A 16565-nucleotide genomic window follows, 5' to 3' on the forward strand; every position below is an offset into this window, starting at 1 on the left:
CCTTTAAACTACAGCAGCTCAGGTGGTTTATGCATCTGAGAGACAATGAAATGTGTTATGTCAAGAATGTCGAAATTCTGTCCTCTCTTCCCAAAACCCTACCACCAAACTGCCTTACTTTCTGTAGGAGTTTAGTATTTTAGTATGGAACTTGGATTTTGATTTGACATCTAAGCCCCTATGTATGGTACACATAAAAGTTGATCTCTAAGGACCTTAGAAAATGGGAGCCATTGCAATTGCATGATAAATGTCAGCGTTACTCCACCTGCGATGGGTTGGTCACTATGTTCCTCATTTGAGCCATTGCTAGTGCTCTAAACACTCAAGCCAGCAAGGTTTTCAGATGAAGTGACAAATACCTCCTCCCCTTCTGAACATGTGTGACTTCTACCCGGTCTCTAATTAGGTGCTGGTAGTCTGGAGTCAAATATATGTTGGCCAGCATATCTTATCTTCCCTCCCCTGATTTAGACACTGCAACAGCTCAGTAGCCACTTTACTTGAGAAGGTTTTGTAACTGAACTATTATGAGTTCACTGCTTGGTGAATTATAGATAGAAGCTACACCAGGTGGAGATGTCACGCCAAGGAAACTTCATTTGCAGCAAATAAGGAGATTCCAGGGCATATCAAAGCAGTGATTTCTGGAGTAAGGGTGAACTGGTTCCTTTTATTTAGGGTAAGGATGAATATTTAGAAAGGGGAGCCTTGTCATTGTATGTAGGGAGAGGCTGGCATAAAGTCACTCATGCACCTTAAGGAAACAAGCTTATACATACATTGTCTGTTATGTAAATGAGGCTTCCGCTCCTCCTTGAGCAGAGATTTTAGCATTACAATGAGGTAAAGATAACTGTCAGTCACTCCGTGGTCCATCTGCAAGGATGTGAGTTGAGGGTTGAGCTCAAACTGGTCTGGGTGGTTGGTCTGGGCCAGCTGGAGCTCTGCATCTGGAAGGTCATTATCTCTTGAAGGGTAGTTTTGGTTTCCATCACGGGGTGTCATGCCTGGGAAAACATAAGCTAGAAAGAAATGTTTAAGAAAATGTTGGACAAAGGCCAGTGGGCACAATGCAGGTGGGCTTTAAAGGTCAGATCTTGAGATCTACCTGGTGACAGCTTGATCTACTCACTCTGCATTTCCTCCCACACTGGCATGCTTTTCTCTTCTCTTTCCCTCAGTTGATAGTTAAATATGGGAATTTACTAACAGATATGTCCAGGAACAACAACAGTAATAAAATATTTACAAATAAATAAAACAAAAGATGAACAAGACTTTCATGGTGAAAGTTGTGAAAGTCACAATAGAAAACGTAAGTAAAAAGATGTGGGAAGAATCAATAATGTAAAATTTTTCCAGATTAATCTATACATTAGATGAATGCCAATCAAAACTCTAAAAATGTCTTTCATGAAAATTGATACACTGATCCTAAAATTTATATGAAAGAATAAAAAGCAAAGAACATCCAGGACAATTTTCAAGAACAAAAAGAGAACATGTTCTATACTCTGTATCAAGACCTACCATAAAGCCATAGTCATTGGAACAGGAGAAATTAGTGCAAGGATAAACAAATATTCCATTGGTACAGAAAATACCGGGCAGTAACCAATCTATATATAAATGAGATGTTTATGGCATTATAAAGCAATGGAGAAAGTACCAATTATCCAATAATTGTCAGAGACAATTGATTGTTCATACAGAAAAGGACAAAATTTAATCTCTACCTCACACCATACACAGAAATTTATTTCGGAAGAATTAAGATCTAAGAATGCATTGTGTTTTTAGTAAGTACGTACTTTATTAACAAATGCTTCTCCTAGAAAGCAAAGCTATCAAACATTTACCATAACTTTATGGTATTACGGTAGGAAATGATTTCTTTTTTTTTTTTTAATTTTTTTTTTAACGTTTATTTATTTTTGAGACAGAGAGACAGAGCATGAACAGGGGAGGGCCAGAGAGAGAGGGAGACACAGAATCCGAAGCGGGCTCCAGGCTCTGAGCTGTCAGCACAGAGCCCGACGCAGGGCTTGAACTCACGGACCGTGAGATCATGACCTGAGCCGAAGTCGGACGCCCAACCGACTCAGCCACCCAGGCGCCCCAGGAAATGATTTCTTAAGGAAGACATAAAAGTATATCTAATGAAGACCGATGTGTTAAATAGGACTTCACTGAAATTAAAATCTTGAATTTGTAAATGATAACCAGTGAAAAGGAAAGTCTTTTAGGAGAAAAAGTATTTGTAACCAGTATTACTTGTGCACCATTTGAATATAGAAGGTAAAAGAACATGGTATCCATTTTCCCAATTCTAGCCTCATTGGAACAAAAAGGAAGTTGAATCGGATGATCTCTATTAATCTAACTTATTTGCTAACTGACTGTAGGAGTAAGTCACGACAACCTTCATGAAGCCGAAAAAATATTTGATAAAACTTAACACTTGCTTATGACATATAAGAATTAAACCCACACTTGGAAATGAAGTCTAAAGAAGGGGAAAAAACTGTAAGTATTGTTAAAATGATAGAAAAGACTCCGGCAGGAGTAGAAATTTGTGCTCTAACCAGCAATAAATGAGATATCTGCTCCTTATAGACTCAGTAGTAGAATTTATTATCAGACTTCGATATTTAAATTGCTCTAAAAGGGGAAAAAACCCTTTAGTGTAGTTTGATTCATATTTCCTTATTAAGGTTAAGATTGACATCTTGTCATATGTTGACAAACCTTCTTTGTAAACTGCTCCTATATATATGTTTTTCTATTGATTCGTGAGAGCTTTCTATGTATGACCTTTGTTATATAAGTTGAAAATAGATTTTCCCTGTTAGTCATTTGTCTTTTGACTTTACTTATATTCTTTCTTTAGCTATAAAAGCTATATGTCTTTTCTTTATATGGAAGTTTATCAATCTTTTCTGTTATAGCTTCTGAATTTTGAGTTATGGTTGGGATTTTCTCACCCCATTTTCAAGAAACTATTCCATGTTTTCTTCTGGAATTTTCATAATTTATTTTTCATATTTAGTTATTGAATTGATTTTAAAATTATCCTGATGAAAAGTCTGAAGCATGGATTCAATTTCATGTTTCCCCCCAGATGATCACTCAGTGGTCACAAGTCTTTATGTTGAAAAATCTGTGCACCCACTGGTCTGTGATGTCATTCTGTGTGACTTCCTACATTCTCTATGTATTTGGTGTCTATGTCTAGATGTGTATTCTTCTTTCTGTTGTATATTTTTTAATTACAGAGGCATTGTAATGCATTTTTTATGCTTTTGGACAGCTACTCAGGTCTAGAATCAAATGTTCCTATGGAAAAATCTGAAACCAGAGTGATACTTTCCCGTATAATCTGATTGCATAGATGTTTCTTTTCTCTTCCTTATGGATCAACAACTTTAGCTGTATCTCAGTATTGACAATTCTGGTGTTCTTTTCTTTGGCATGGGTATGTCTGGCAGGTAGGTAGTGGATAGATAGATGATAGATAGATAGATAGATAGATAGAATATATAACTTTTTTGAAAATCTGTTTGAATTATATTTTTAAATATTTGCTTCACTCTATCATTCTTTCTTTTCTTTTTCAGACTCCAATTATATATATGTTGCACCTCCTTTGCTTTATATTATATTTAGAATTTTTTCCCCAATCTTTTTTTAAATTTCTATTTTATTTTGGAGGCTTTAGCTACGTAGGTATCTCTCTGTACTTACCTACAATGTGTGCTTTCTTTAGGCTTCCTTACTATTTCCTGTCTGTATCTCCAGGGATTATTTTTATCCTACTGTTTTGTTTTTTTTTCCCTGAAGTTCTGCCAGATCACGTTTCAATTCTTTCTATTTTTTCACCATCTTTTCTTTCAGTTATTGTGTTTCTTCTTGGTGGTGTTTTTTTTTTTCAGTCCTTTTGTAAGGTTTTTGTTTTTGTTTTTGTTTTTGTTTCTTAGATAGTAAAATCTCACTATTTTAATCTGGCCCATGGCGATACTTTCTAGTGAGTGTTCCTTGGTGATAAGTTGCGTTGGCCTTTTCCACCTGCTTCCCTACAGTGCCTGTGGATCAGTGCTGTGACTACTCCTTTTTAGAAACCTTGGCCCAGCTTTATGCCAGTATGTTCTTAGACCTGCCATCTTGTTATATGGTGAACTTCCTTCCCCCGTGCACCTTCTGCTCCATCTCTGTGTGACTCTTTCCAGGTTGTGCTGCTTTTGTTCAATGCAAATGATATTGGCTTAGGGTGTTAGAGCCAGGCTTCTTCTCACTTACAGGAAATACATTTTTTGTGACTGGTGCTTTTCGGTCTTTTGAGGTCTGCCACCATTATAGGATCTCACATTTTACTTCTTCCAATGTGATTTTAGAAGCACTTCAACTTCCGGTGATTTCTGTCCTAATTTTGGTTACTTTTGGCAATCCTTGTGCATTTCAATATATTTTAGAATAATATAAAATAATAAGATACAACATAATACTATTCTACCTCTTAGCTTTAGTGGAGGTGAAATTTACAGAAGCGTGTATTATAATAATAATAATAATAATTATTATTATTATTATTATTTCTTGGCTTTTGTATAATACCCACGACAGAAATTGGCATGTCAAGCTCTCCTACCCACACAGGAGTTTAATCAGGACTCTGGTGTGAAACTACATGGTTTGAAGCCAAGTTCTGCCATTTATTAGCTATGTGATCTTCAGCAAGTTACTAATTCTCTCTTTGCATTAGTATCTTCCTTTGTAAAGTGGTGACAATTGTACTCTGAGCCTCATTAAGGCAGCATATACTTGCCTACACCATGACTTTGGCCTTAGCCATTTGATTTGCTTTGGTAAGTAAGAACTTGGGGAGCTGACAGAAGCAGAGACTTAGAATATGATGATACATACCAACTTCCTCTGTTTGGCCTCTGCTGCTTCTATGGAAACACCCACCAGGTAGTCAATATTCTTTCCAACTGAGCTGCAAGGCAAAGCATACCCAAACCAGACTGAGAGCATGACGTTTCCCTAGCTGACTTGCAGACCAACAGTCTGCGGCAGAGTCCCCCAGCCAACTGAGGGGAAGGAAGGAAAACATGAACTTCTCCTATTTTAGCTTCCTAGGCACAAAAATCACATGTGGCATATCAGGACTTGACGTATATATAATTTAGCATACCCCTCCCATTGTTAAATTTTATGTGTTTTATGATAAAATGTAAAGATCTATAATCCATTAAAAGAATGTTCATGTTTCAAGAGTCAGATTCATGATGGATTTGGAATAATCTAGCAACTATTGTCAGTTAGGTCTGATTTGTATTTAGCGATAAGATTCATCCACTTTCATAATTCTTTCGGAAACTGAAAAATGCATTATAATGAAAAAGTCAAAGGAAATCCTCTAAGATAAAATGTGAAAGCGGAGGATAAAATCACCCCCCCCAAATTATCTTTGCATTCTTCTTTCATCTTATAATTACCACACACACACGCACACATACAAAGGGAGGTGGATAATATTTGTAACGCAATTGATAATATGAAGCAATGAATATCTTACTTAGAACTGCCTGCTGACCACTGTTTGCCCGACTGCTTCTGCAACTCAGTCTTTGGGAGATTAGGAAAGGATACAGAGAAAACATTTGTATCCTACAGCGACTTAGTAGATCTAGTCAAGTGAATAAAAATGTCATATAAAAGTATAGATTTCGTTCAATAAACTGTCAAATTTTATGAGTTGCACTGTTTTAAAAATGGTTGCTTTTTTTTCCTTAAGGAAATAATAAAGTAGATTTTGAATCCGAATTTTTGGAGTTGTAACAACACTGATCTTCAGTGTCCTGTACTCCTGTGTCTGTAAAAGATAGACAAAGTTTCACACATACACAGCGCAGCAAAGCCCCTTGAGACCCACACGGGCGTCGTTAATTATCTGTGTCATCAGCTTGGAATAAAAGAGAACAACAACCTGTCTGACAAAGAATTAAAATAGGAAAGCAGGCTCCTATTTTAGAAAGATCCCTGCAGTATGAATATAGACTACCTATGCTGCATCTTATTTTGAAAGAGCAGTGATCAGTCATAATTCTTAGTCTTTACAAAGCAGAGTCGCCTTGTAGCATTTTTATTTCATGTAGTGAAAAGCTTAGAAGTGCCAGCTGAGTTAAGATCAGATCCTGCCTTCACACAGCAACACAAGACTCCATTGGCATCCGATAGAAGTCTCACGTTTGGAACAATGGTGGATTCAAGACAATGTGGAGAGCAGAATGCACTTCCTATAAAAAGCACGCAACCTCTTACTCTGCCAGTATTCAGGGCTACACTAAAGGTTATGTTTGCTGCTGCTCTCTGTTGTCCTTAACCACTGACATTTTAAAAAGTCTAAATGCACTGTGCCTTGGGACTCCTTTGTGAAGGGGGCTTTATACGTGTAAATGGCTGTTGGTACAACCTCTATTTGACTTCTCACTATCACCTCCAGTTCCAAGTGGAACAAGTTCTGCTGCCTTTGCAGAGTCCTTAGCAGCCCTCGCATTTCCTTGGGGAGTCTATATTCCAGCTGGCAAAACCATCATTGTAATTTGTCAAAGTAAGGATTGTGCCACAAAAGCACGTGTTCTAAAGAAACAGGGAGCATTGTCTGCCTGCCCTCTGTAGCATAAGCACATTCAACAGCCTCCAATAAATGAATGATCAGCTGGACACAGATAATGATTTGGGGGTAAATATGAGCTTAGGCTGTTGTATAGCAGGAGGATCCATTAGAACTGAAAATGGATGGGGCTTTTGCTAATGCAAGAGACGCCTTCCATGAAGTATCATTCATGCAGACGCGAGAGAACTGTCTTAACTCCGGATGGGAATAGGCACTGATAAAGCAAGGGTCAAGGAACTTGATCTGCATCACTAATTTGAACCTTTTCTTTGTAATAGCCACCATAAAAGAGCAACCAAAGAACAGTAACCCAACATGCTGAAGTAAACTCTGCTCTGTGCTTTCCCATGCACTTGATACAATCCAGAAAGATGATCTGTTTCCAAAGAGATAGGATGTGATCTCTTTTTGGGGTTGAATATTTTCGATGAATACCCCAGGAGACAATAGCTGAGGAAGTTCCAGATAACAGCCCTCTGCCACTAACGTCACAGTGCTGTCAACTCTGGTGACAGATGAATCCAGATGTTAGTCCTGGCTCTGTTACTTATAGGCTCTCTGGGCCTTGGGCAAGCTCTGTATCCTTTCAAAGTCTACATTCTCTCATCTGTAAAATGCTCTCTGCCTCATATGACTGTAACGTACATCGATATTTAGCACTTAAACATTTAGCACTTAGTATGCTTCCGATAAATGTCAGCGATTATTACATGTATTGACATCCCTGGAAAGAATTGGAGGTTATTTGTAATGAAACACAAATATACAATAAAAAGAAAAGAATAAATATCTTATAAGGCAGAGGAAGAAAGAATTATACCGGCAAAATCGTAAAAAGTTGGTATCTGCCAGCAAGGGCAAAGCAAAGTGGGTTAAGTTATTCGGTCCCCTGTCCCTCTCTAAGGCAAGATGCGTGTCTCAGCCACTCTTGACCATTGTCTCTCCTACTCCAGCACAGCAATTGCAACCTCATGGTGCCTCGCTGTTAACACCTCTCGATATCAAAAGACCCATTGATCACCCAGGATCAAAATGGCAACACCAAAATGTAATTTTGCTTTTTCTTAGAAAGTTTGAAAGTTGTAAAGTTGTAAAGTTGTATTTACCCCATACACTTTGGGGTAAATAAAAAGATGTCAATCCTTTTCTTTACATGCATAGCCTGACGAAGAAAAGCAGGAACGCTTTCAGAAAAATTTCAACGTAATTTTCATAGCAGGCCTGACATTCTAACTCTAGAGCATTCTTAGCAACTTCCCTAGCTGTGGAATCTACAGCTCTGTTTCTGGCTTGTTCTTGCCTTCTAGCCACCAAATCGGGACCTACAAGTTCTGAGTTTAAGATTGTGTAACTATCCCCCGAGACAACAAGTAGGTTTACTCTCTCTGTGTAGGAAGGACTTTTCTCTGTATGTGCTGAATAGGTGTGAGGGGTTGATAGATGCCTAATGGATTCCAGGAGTTAACCTTACTGCCAGAATCCTGCTAAGTGACGACTTTCTATATTGCACGTAACACCATCCACAGTGAACAGAAATTCCGGTCCCTGAAAAGTTATTTATACAGTTCCATACAAAGATGATACATTAAATTCAGAGGATAGCAGATCAAAAGATTTCATCATAAGAAAATCATGTCGGAGCATGTTCAGGAAGCATAACACAGACCACAACAAATTATTAAGTTCTAAGTCTAGAAACAATATATTTATTTCCTCTCTCTCTCTCTCTCTCTCTTTCATTGGTCTGTTCAGGCTGCATGATAAAATATCATACAATGGGTGGTTTGAACAACAGAAATTTATTTTCTCCCAGTTCTAGAAGCTGAATAGTCTAAGATTAAGGTACCAGCCTATTTGGTTACCGGTGACAACCTTCTTCCTGGCTTGCAGAGGGCCGCCTTCTTGCTGTGTCCTCACATGGAGAAGGGTGGGGACAGGGAAATAGGTGACAGAGAAAAAGAAAGAGACAAAGAGAAAGAGAAAGAGAGAGACATCTCAGTCTGGTGTCTCTTCTTGTAAGTATACTAATACCATTGGATCAGGGCCCTGCCCTTATGACCACATTTAATCAGCTCCTTGTAGACACTATCTCCAAACACAGTCACATGGGAGATTAGGGCTTCAGTATATGAATTTGTTGGAGGGAAGACAGGATTCGGTCCATAGTACTCCCCTGACACGAAACAGAAAACTAACCAATAGTCATTGGGTCTGACCTCCTTAAACTCCCTTACTGAAAGGCATTTCTATGGAATCAAACTTAAAACATCTTCAGCAAACAAGATCATGAGCATTCCAAGCAGAAAAAAACTCCTGACTTTTCTGTTTGAAGGGACAGCACATTCACGGGGTGAATGTTGCTCTTCCCAAAGTTGGTGCAAAATAGTTCTGCCCTACACTAAATGGAAATAAAGACCTCCCCCCCCCCCCCCCCCAATGACGGCAGTTGAAAGCAGTAACAAAGCAGATTTACTCTGGCAAAATAAAAGCTCCACAGCACCAACCACATTTTTATAATAGAACATTTAACTCACCACATTAGAAGAATCCCAAGAGAGGGGCTAATTTCTAAGAAAAATAAAAAAAATTTTTTTAAATGAAACATTTCCCCTCCTCACAATTCCCCCTTTGCCAGCTTAATGGTTTAATAAATGCATATTTATAGAAATCATTGAACCCCCTTCAAAAATTGTGGACAGTACATTTCTTCCTCATTGGGATTTTCCCTCAAGTGTTCTGTATTCATTTTCAGCGTTGCTCTTTTTTATACAAATGCCAGGGGAGGACTTTTACACGGAGACTCTGCCTAAAATTTGCCATCTTGAAAGTTAAAACTGCCACCCTTGGTGATTAATCGAATTTGCTCTAAATGGGATTAATTCGGGTGTATGTATGAAAAAAATTGTGAGGGTGCACATCCCTCTTCCTGTCTGTCCCCAGGTCTTTTTTTTTTCTCCCCCCTTGCTGATTTGAAAATGAAGCTGAACTCTAATTTTGTGTGGCAGAGACTGGATCCCTCCTTTGATAAACATCTAAAATGCTAATGAATGTGGGCTGCAGTTCTAAAGGAGCCAGCAAACGAATTTGACAAGGATCTGGAGGGTAAAAAAACGAACTTTCTGACTTAAAAGAACTCTTTTTTGTTCACATTTGGTATTGTTTCCTGGAGAAGAAATTTTGCTCCGCAGAAAAACAGAAAAAAAATTCTGCTACATCAAAATGCGGAAGCATGAAAAACTGATGAGCTTTCAGATTGTCCTCTTTTGCATGCAAATCATATCAGAAGTTCTCATTAGCATAAATGCATGAGCAACTCTAAATGCTTTTAATTTCCAATCTCAGCCAGCAGAGGAGTAATTTGTCACTGTCAGGGTGAAAATCTAAAAAGAAAAAAAAAAGAGAGAGAGAAGGACTCCATGCTAAATTGGAATCATATAAATTTTTGATTTGCTAATTGAAGCTACAGTTCAATCAGCTGCCTTGAAGGTGTAAATAATTCAATGTACAGTCAGAAATAAAAGCATAATGTGCTTCTACTGAAGGTATATTAGTATTCAGTGAGGTAGGACATACCTGACCATGTCTTTTTCACAGATACCCCCTTTAGTCAAATTATAAGTCGTCTGAAAGCAACTGCGCTCGTACAAACCAATAAAAACACCTCTCATATAGCCCAAGCATTGCAAGGAAAAGACATTAGGACCAAGGAAACGGAACTCAGCAATCTTTTAACTGTGAGTATCCCAGCAGGTTACAGACAAGGCTTCATGGACCACTCTCCATCCCTAGTTCCCTAATGCCATCATAAAGAGAAAAGAGAGAAAGTTCCCAATGAAAATCTTATCCTTTTTCCTGCTAACTTTCCATCTTTCCTTTTCTTTAATCAACTGCTTTAAATGTCACATCCAAAATGTATTTACTGCAAAAATATCTCATTAGTGCTGGCAAGCTAGGGATATTTGAAAAGCTACTCTCTGAGTCTTATGTTTATCTTGTAGTTCTGTAATATTAATAGCCTTACCTTGAAATGTTTTCATTTGATCATCCAAAAGTTAGTTGATAAATATTTTAGGAAATACAGCTTAATTTAAAGTCAAATGGAATAAATATGACTAAAGTTCCAACTTATTGGAACTGTATTTTATCTAGTAATCTGTATTTTATTTAGTCATAATCTTAACACGGGAAGATCAAGGAAATATGCTATAACCATGCTCAGGCAGATTCATTACAAAAAGTGAACCTGATGCTAAAATAAAAATGCCAGAGCCCTGTGAGAATTGCAAGTAGAAATTAACTTCAGACTAATCACCCTGATGAGAAATTACAGAGGGTGCATGTGGCGACATTCAAGTAAATTAATTCCAACTATTTTTCAGTTTTAGGATACAGATATCAGCCTTAATTAATGTACACCCTCAAAGATCTATAACAAATACCACAGCTATTGGCAAACTGACCTGTATATCCTGACAAGTATACCTGGAGAGAAAAAGATACAAAACTAAGTGAAGTCAGCAATTAACATATAGCATTAAAAAAAGAGACAAAAGACAATCTTCGCCTGACCCCATTTATCACCGGACCTCATGGTAGACTCTGCCCCCAATCCTGTCTCTAAAAGCTTGTTTTTCCACAATCTTTCCAAACCACCATTCTAGGCTTGTTGGGGAGTTCCGGAGAGAGCAACTCAATATGGCATAATGCAAATATCAGAAGTCTTACGTAATATGTGCTATGGGCTGTTTAGTGTTTTTATGTATCCCTCTCCTGATTCCTTGTGGTTGCTTCTAGAGAGACAGAATAAGGGGAACAGAAGCATTTGGTCTTTAGCTTTTGAATTTTAAGATTCAAGAAGCTGAGTGTCAATGTCTTTAGCTCGTTACATTATAAAACTTATGTCAGAATCAATAAACTTAAATGAATACATCATCAATTAAAGTCAGAGTTTTTCTGTCCCCAGACCAGATAAAATGACCAGAGCTTAGAAAGGAAGAGATGACCATAAGGAAAGCAAAACGAGAGACAAAACCTGAAGATGTAAATGGACAACGGCTGGACCAGAGATAAAAGTAAACCTTGATCTGCAACCTGCAGCTTCCTGCTCAGGAGATGAACCCCTTATCTACAATAAACTCCCCAAGAAGCAAGCCTGATCCAAGCCAGATTTCCAGAGAGCCATATTGCTATCCTTGGGAACAATCCAGGAAGCTAAACAAAAATGTCTATAATGTTGGCCCCAAATGTCTAGGACTTCATAAATATCTGACAGCTTCTCTCATTTTTTGTAAATGTTTATTTATTTTTGAGAGAGAGAGAGAGAGAGAAAAGATAGAGTAAGAGTGGGGGAGGGGCAGAGAGAGAGGGAGACACAGAATCTGAAGCAGGCTCCAGGCTCTGAGCTGTCAGCACAAAGCCCCATTCGGGGCTCAAATTCACTAAGTGGGAGATCATGACCTGAGCTGAAGGCAGATGTTTAACCAATTGAGCCACCCAGGCGCCCCAAGCTTCTCTCATTTTTGTCCCCACTTCCAGCTTATGACCAACCAGAGAAAGGCAAATATGTACCCCTAACGTACCTAATGGGTGCCGACTTCTAGTTAGCCACGTACAGCTTCCCATGCCAACAGCCTCCATTAGAGCCTACCCAAAGCCTTCCACCCCTTCTACCTGCCTTGGAGTCTTGCCAAACGTAAGTGGTGGTGGCTGACTTTCCTGGATGCAAGCTCTGAATAAATAGCCTTTGTTGGTCTCATTTGCCTGGTCCCCATTTATCTCCACACAAAGGAGCCAGGGTGCCCAAGGGGTGCGGCCGAATTTCTAGGTCAGTTCATGGGATCCCAGACCGTGGAAGACCTCTGCCTTTTCTCTTCCTGTGGGTTCCCGGAAGTAGGAAGCTGTATAGACAGTCTGCCCAGGATGGAGTGGGAGGAGAACGGAATAACTTCAACAACAGGCGTTTATTCGGCACATTCTACATGCCAGTGAAGGAGCCTCTAAAGAGCTGGGCAATTTCTATGGGGCGCCTGGGTGGTTCAGTCGGTTGGATGTCTGAATTTGGCTCAGGTCATGATCTCGCGGTCCGTGAGTTCGAGCCCCGCATCGGGCTCTGTGCTGACAGCTCAGAGCCTGAACCCTGTTTCGGATTCTGTGTCTCCCTCTCTCTCTGACCCTCCCCCATTCATGCTCTGTCTCTCTCTGTCTCAAAAATAAATAAACGTTAAAAAAATTAAAAAAAAAAAAAAAGAGCTGGGCAATTTCTATCCTGGCCCTCAGGGGAGCTCACCCAGCAGCTCCTGAAATGCCCAGCCAACAGGGCTCATCCAAAAAACAAGCAACCCTTCCGTCCAGGAACTGGCTGAACTCACAGCTGACCTCTGTTTGCTCTGTAAAAATCCTGCCCCCCTTCCCAAGGCAGAGCATTCCTTCAGCGTCTCCTTTTGACGTAGCATTTGGAATAAAGGCTCAACCCTTCACAGTACTCTACTTGATTTGCTTCCGCACTGGCCTAAGTGCTTTACATGTTTTATTTAATCTCATTTTCATAACAACTCTCCAGGTAGGTGCCATCGCTATTCCCATTTTATCAAGGGGGGAAACTCTGGCATGAGAAATTTACTTGGCAATTTCCAGGACGCATGGTATGCAGAGAAGTATGTTGAATATGTAAATATGATGCAGGGTGTTCTTAACCTCGTGACTGTTGACATTTTGGCTGGATAACTCTTTGTGTTGACAGAGGGCCAAAAACAAGAAAGGCTCCGTATTTCCTTTCTACACCCTTTTAAAAAGTTTAGTTTGGTTTCACTTTTTTAAAACAAGCATTTTTTGGTTTTGTCCTTTGAAGAGCATCAGGGAGGAAAATTTCAAGAGAAAAGAAAGATCACCTTCGTTTTCTCACCAGCCACCTCACATTACTGGTTTATATTGAGCTCATGATTAATTAAACTCTACAAGCCTTCTTTTACATAAATCGTTTTGTCTCCTTCAACCTGTACTCGTAACATCGATTTCTTTTTTCCCCAACAAAATTCAGAGCTTTACATTTAATCTGTGATAAATTTCACATTCTTTCTTTTGGTCTTTCGTTACAAAGTGGCAATTGTTTAATTTTGATTCTTCCATCCAACTTACAAGCTATGTCTCCTACGTATTTATCATCTGTAACTTTGGTCACTGCGTTTCAATGCCAAAGTAATGCTGCTGGGGACAGAACCAGGAGGCCTGCTTAACTTCATGAAAAACCTCCTGCCTGGAAGTGGTTATGCATTCATAAACATTATTCTAAATTGTTCCACCAGCCCACTATCTCTGCACCTAAACATAACATTCCTGGAACCACTTTCATTCACCATGGTTTCTCAAAGACTGCCCAGAGTGGGAATATGGCCACACAGACAGACCCCCTTCAGGAGCCCTTGAGGTTTTGGCCCTTGAGCATGCATTTTCCTACTTCCCCAACCCTACTCTTCGTTTTTCCACCTGTTAAAACCTCCTCATTTTTCAGGACTCTGAGAAGTCTGTATCCTAAGCCCCCCACACCCTGGCTTCTTCGCAGCAAGTTATGTTCCCACTAACACGGTACATGGAATACTAGATGTACAAAGTTGTCCATTGAATTTCATTTATTTCCACTAAAGGATGAAGGCCTTGAATGCAAGAACTGAGAATAACCATTTCTCCCTTGTTTGGCCTAGGGTGTGGCCAGTGTTAGGTTTACAGTTAATATTTAATGAATGAGGGGCGCCTGGGTGGCTCAGTCTGTTAAGCATCTGACTTTTGGTTTTGGCTCAGGTCATGATCTCATGGTTCATGAGTTCGAGCCCCATGTCAGGGTCCGTGCTGATAGCATGGAAACTGCTTGGGATTCTCTCTCCCCGTCTCTCTCTGCCCTTTCCCTGCTCATTAACTCTCTCTCTCTCTCTCTCTCCCCTCCCCCCCAAAAATAAATAAACTCTAAAAAAACACATTAAAAAATATTTGATGAATGAACATGTAGATAAAACCATTTTAAAGCAGGTGCTTTATGGCTTCTTCAATTTCTTATACTTTGATTTCTTTCAAAATATTTGCTCTAAAATATCTTTCCCTTTGGAACACAATTTTCCTTGCCGGAGAAGCCTTAGCAGAATTGAAACTGAAGAGCCGTGCTTCCTTCTGTCATCTGTTAGCATCGTACCATCTGCTCCAAGCAGAGGGCCTCTCTGTTTCTTTCTTGCTCCAAACATAGCTTTAAAGGGTCTTTTTGTTGTCTTTGGCATTTTTTGCAAACCTCAGCTTATTCTGGGCATCACCCTCAAGAAATCGTTTTTCTAAGTCTGCACCATTCATTATTCAGGTTCAATGCCTTTCCATCTTGTGGGTGTCCTTTTTCCAACATAGCTCATCAGATGGCTCCTGGACAGTCATGGTCACATGAAAAGTCATGTAGACAATCCCTTGTCCTTTTTCAACAGGATCCTTTGTGATTGTGTTGTTACGATTTCATTTATAGAAAAGCAGAGTTTTCTTTTCTCTTATATGATCTTTGGCCATAAAGTAATATCCATATTTCTAACCAATATTTAAAATTGATTTCCAACAACCTGTGACCAATGTTGTTCTTGGCTATCACCAATTTTTTCTCCCAATGTTTATACCATTTCTAACTTGGTTTTTTCCTTTTTGTCCAATTTTAGAATTGTCTGTAAAGCCAAGAAGACATAAGTCATGATCCTACTTTGACTACATAAAAGGTATCTACCTGAGCATTTTTTTTTACTGAGTGCCTCAGTTTCTTCATCTGTAAAAGAGATAAAAATTGTACCTACTTAAGTGTCGATTTCTCTCATACAACTAGCTTCTCTTACATAACAGGTGTTTATAACGGGAGTTCTCAACTAGGGCAGTTTTGTTCCACAAGGGACATTTCGCTCCGTCTGGAGACATTTTTGATTTTCACAACTGGGGGGAGTTGCTACTGACATCTAGTGGATAGAGGCCAGGAATGCGGCGAAACATCCCATAACAGAATCATCAGGCCAAAATGTCAATGGTGCCAAGGTTGAGAACCTCTGGAGATGAAACCCTATGAAAACAAGAGTCGTGTTGACCATAATCGCTATTGTATCCCTGGCACCTAGCACAGTGTCTGGCACGTTGTGGGTGTGCAGTAAATGTGAAATGAATATCAGTGCTAGACAAAGGTCTGCAGCTGTCTGATTTCACATCTCGGGAGGGCAGTTACAAATGGCTTTTAAAAAGCAATAATGAGTCATACATTCATCAACCACCATTCGGTATCCTGTGCATAGAAAGGTCTGCCCAAAACCTGAAAGAAGAGAAGCAACTAGGTAACTTCAAACATACTTACCCAGGGTGTGCTGTTGCAATAGCTCTTGCACTGGTTGGGGAGTGGGAGGGTAGGGTGGAAGAGGCTCTGATTTGCAGTGTCATCCACGTTCTCTAGTGTAAACACTCCCATCATGGATGTTTTCAAGTTACCAATGTGATAGCACTGAACTGGTAGTTGGGGAAAGTTGCCCACAATGAGCTCATGTGAGCAATTTCAAGTCAGTTCCGGTATCCACTGTATTTATCCTGAGCTTTCCCTCTGTCCTCTTGTGAGTATTGTACCCACCTTTACACTGTGATTCGCATCCTACCTTCAGGGGCCTTCGCCACACCCTTGGGTCCTCTGTAAGTCTGAGATTAATGGAACCAAAATAACTATGGCTGACCCACAGGTTTTTGTGGGCACAAGAATTCCATGATGTTTTCCACCTTGAGTTAAAAGAAAGCTACGCATTTGCTCTGGGCCCTTTGACATTCTGATGGCAAAATTCCAAATGTCTTTCCACCAACAAAAACATCTTTAAACCATTCTTTAAAGCTATGTTAAACCCGC

General features: G+C 39.5%; 1 long non-coding RNA gene across 1 annotated transcript; it reads right to left on the bottom strand.

The window, feature by feature from the left end:
- Nucleotides 1–668: 668 nt before the first annotated feature.
- On the bottom strand, nt 669–11163 carry LOC128315798 (uncharacterized). The gene is made up of 3 exons (XR_008298872.1): nt 11140–11163; nt 9214–9247; nt 669–1025 (listed from the first exon to the last, which is right to left on the bottom strand). It is a non-coding gene; the product is annotated as an uncharacterized LOC128315798 (long non-coding RNA).
- Between the last annotated feature and the right edge of the window lie 5402 nt (nt 11164–16565).

The sequence above is a fragment of the Acinonyx jubatus genome, chromosome B2 (assembly GCF_027475565.1).
Source record: "Acinonyx jubatus isolate Ajub_Pintada_27869175 chromosome B2, VMU_Ajub_asm_v1.0, whole genome shotgun sequence".
Lineage (NCBI taxonomy): Eukaryota > Metazoa > Chordata > Mammalia > Carnivora > Felidae > Acinonyx > Acinonyx jubatus.